Raw genomic sequence first — 3755 nt, forward strand, 5'->3', positions numbered from 1 at the left:
ACTAAGAGGCATGAAGTGTTTGAGACTGTTCTCTCTGTTCATCCTAATGGTCTCAAGAGACTAACTGGTCAAGATAGGGGTGCCTGAAGGAAGAAAAGACCAGACTTTCATTCCCCAGTTAGATGACTGCTTAGCTAGGAGTATTGGTGTCTGTCCCCAGTGCTTGTGGTCTTGTAAACGGGAATTTGGAAATGTGACATGGCACGGCAGGAGAGGAAGCCAGGACCACCACCTTGAGTCCCTGGGGGAGGGCGCTATGGAAGGTAGATCTTACATTGCTGAAGAGTTCGCTCCAGATGGTAGCAGACACTGGGGACCACCACAGCATGAAGGACAAGGCACATACATCAGAGAAACGCAGTGGGATGTGTCACCAGGCAGGGGTCTGCTATGACGTGCCGCTGAATCTTGAAAAGAGCTGCTACTGCTTAGGAAACCACTTGGGAATGAGCACCTGCTCAGTGGACAATGACAAGCGACCATGTCCATATCACTCCCATATAAACATTGAGCAAGAAGAGCGCCCACAGCTAATGAAGGAGAGGATGCACACTTGCCCAGATGGCCAAGAGACGTTTGCCTTTCCCTCCCCTTTCCCACAGCACCTTGGAGAAGTGAGTTCTTAGAAGGAGGAGATATGCAAGAGCAAGACTGCCTCCCCTCCATACACACACACACTCACATGTACATGTTTACACATTTACACACTAATGCACATACTTCCACACGCATGCACACTTACACGCCAAGTCACCACAGCCCCAGATCTAGCCTGTGCTGGAGATGGGGGAGGGCACAAGACCTGAATCACATGCAAGATGGAATTTTTTAAAGGAAGAGGCCTGAGTCTTGAAGAATAGGAATTATTCTAGTAATTGAAAGTGGCTGAGAAGTTATGGAATCTGGCGAAGAAGTCCTTACAGGACACACTAGAAGCAGGAAAAAAGGAGGGTTTCAAATACATAGTTGAGACCATCCAATAAGTCCAGTTTGGAAAGAACTGAAAGAGACCAAACATGAATCCATGAGCACCATAGCTGTGTGGGAATAGACAGGCTCATCCTTTGGTGACATCAGGAGCCATCAATCATCCCACAGATATTTAAGAAGCACCCACGATTGTGGTATACAATTCACTGTAGATGCAGAAAGGATCAGGACCCGGTCCTTGCCTTCAAGGAGCCTAAAGGAGACATATAGCTCTTGGCAAGGACTTACGTCAGGCCCCAAACCTTACCTGAAATGAGTGGTCCAGCTTTGGACACTCACTCTCCAACTGCCTAATCACCTTGAATCTTCCCAGAATTCTAAGATCACTTCTTGCTCTAAATTATTTGATGCTACACAGATTTCAGTAACAATAGTTAAATCAAAGAGCTTTTCCAACTCTATTCTCTGCATTATGAATTGCAGCTGCTTTGTAGCCTGGTAAGGTTTTCAAGAACAATCTGGCTCCTTTTCGTCTTCTCTGCCTTTGTCTTCTTGCTGCCTGTCTGGTGGAGACAAGTGGGGTAGACATAGAGGATGAGAGAAAAGGAAATAAAAATTGATCTAGAAATACATTTTAAGCTCCACCTTTAAAAAAAAATGGATTAAGATCTCCACATTACCTGCTAGGAATTTACAAGTATTCATGCAAATGTGCTAATGATTTTTTTTTTTTTTTTTAGCTGAGCTGTCCTGCCATGATTTTCTAATGGAACTGGACCAAGGGAACCTGCCAATTTTCAGGAAACCAATGACTTTACACCATTTTAATCTCACCCAGCCAACAGGCATCCACAGTCCAAATTTGAAACCGCTGATGGTAATTTCATGATCCTCACCAGAATCTTGAAAAATTAGCAACTCTAGTCTAAGACTTTGGCTCTTCACTGACCAGTTGATTTTTAATGGTATGTCCCATACTCAGTGCACATCAGTATATACAGAATAGTTCTGCCTTGAAAAGGATGCTTAGTAAAGCTATATAAGGGCTCAGTGCTTTTCTAGCTCTAAAACCCAAAAACACTGAGTCTACCCACTGAAGCAACAAAGTAAAGTTGATTGACAAGAGTCTAAAATGCTAATAAGAGAGGATATTGAACTATATGCTGGTTTAAATGACAATACATCACCTAAAGAAGGAAGAGAATTAATATCTATATTGCTTCAATATATTAACTTAAATAAAAAAGACACATGGCATCAAGTAAGTTTATTGATATTAGATGCTACCAATTTCTTCTTTAGTCTTGTTATGATTTTTCCCAAACCAAATATTGAAAAACGAAAGGAAATTTTATTATTTTAAACCAAAATCCTTTTGGATGAGCTGTAAATGTGACATCTGCAGTAGTCATAATATCTGAAGGTTACACATAAGATTGAATTTTCGAATGAAGGCAACAACCAACCAAAATACAGAGGAGGCCAAAAAAATGTATACACATTTTAAGAAAGTCAAAAACTGTATTAAAATTGTAATACAATGAATGACGCCAGCATTCATTTGATTAAAGTCATTTTCTTAAAAAGATTTTATTGGGGAATTGGGGAAGGGAACAGTGTTGGGGAATTTGGGAAGGGAACATTGTGTTTTTCCAGGACCTATCAGCTCCAAGTCAAGTTGTTGTCCTTCAATCTTAGTTGTGGAGGGTGCAGCAAAGCTCCAAGTCCAGTTGCTGCTTTCAACCAGGGGGGGACAGCCCACCATCCCATGTGGGAGTCAAACCGGCAACCTTGTTGTTAAGGGCATGCGCTCTCACCAGCTGAGCCATCCGGCCGCCCATTGGCAGCTCAGCAGCAACTCAGCTCGGGTGCAGCTCACTGGCCCATGTAGGAATCAAACCGGCGACCCTGTTGCTCAGAGTTCACGCTCTAACCAACTGTGCCACCCAGCCAGCCCAATGTCATCTTTTGAGTGAATGTCATACTACACATTGCTACCATGATTCAATTTTGAAAAGTAATACATAGATAACATCTCTTAAAATGTGTACATTTTTTGGCACCCCTGGTATTTTATTTTAGTTTTCTATGGAGGCTGTTTAACAAACCATGAGGAGAGGTCAAAAGGAGTTGGCCTTATCTGCTACAACAATTATTCAGGTCAGCACACAGGGAGGAGTGCATTACAGTGAGTAAAAGTTCAAACTGACCTGGGTTCAAATACAACCTTAACTTTCTACTTGTGCGGCCTTCAGAAAATCTAAGCCTTAGTGCTCTGAGTCTATAAAATGGACCATCAACTAAGCACTGAGGGGATTAAGTGAGGTCATGAAAGCAAATACTTAGAGTAATACTTCTTGCATAGTAGGTGCTCAACAAGTGTTAGCTATCACTATAATTATATAGGCTATTGAGCAAACAATCCCCAAAAGCCGCCTATCCCACCTATTCCTTTCTCTACAGACAAAACAAAATTGAGGCAATCCCATTTTTCTAAACCAAATGGAAATCAGAGAATTCTAAACTTCTAGAAACAAAACTGTTTGAAATATAAGACCCCTTCACAATAAACAATAAGACTTCAAGAAGCAGCTTGTCATCCAAAGGAGGCTCTTCGATGCTCTGAGAACCGCTCTGCGACACAGACACTTTGTGTTGCATTGTAGTAACCCCGGTGAGGGCTACCCACAGGTAGTGGTCAAAAGTGGAAAATTCCTGGACCCTGTGGCAGAGGCCCCGGAACCCAGACATTCGGCCTGGGAGACGAGGCTTGCTGTGTGGCAGAATTACAGCCTTAGTAGGTAGTACAAGTTATTTCTCGGCAT

Source organism: Hipposideros armiger, unplaced genomic scaffold (assembly GCF_001890085.2).
Source record: "Hipposideros armiger isolate ML-2016 unplaced genomic scaffold, ASM189008v1 scaffold_798, whole genome shotgun sequence".
Classification (NCBI taxonomy): Eukaryota; Metazoa; Chordata; class Mammalia; order Chiroptera; family Hipposideridae; genus Hipposideros; species Hipposideros armiger.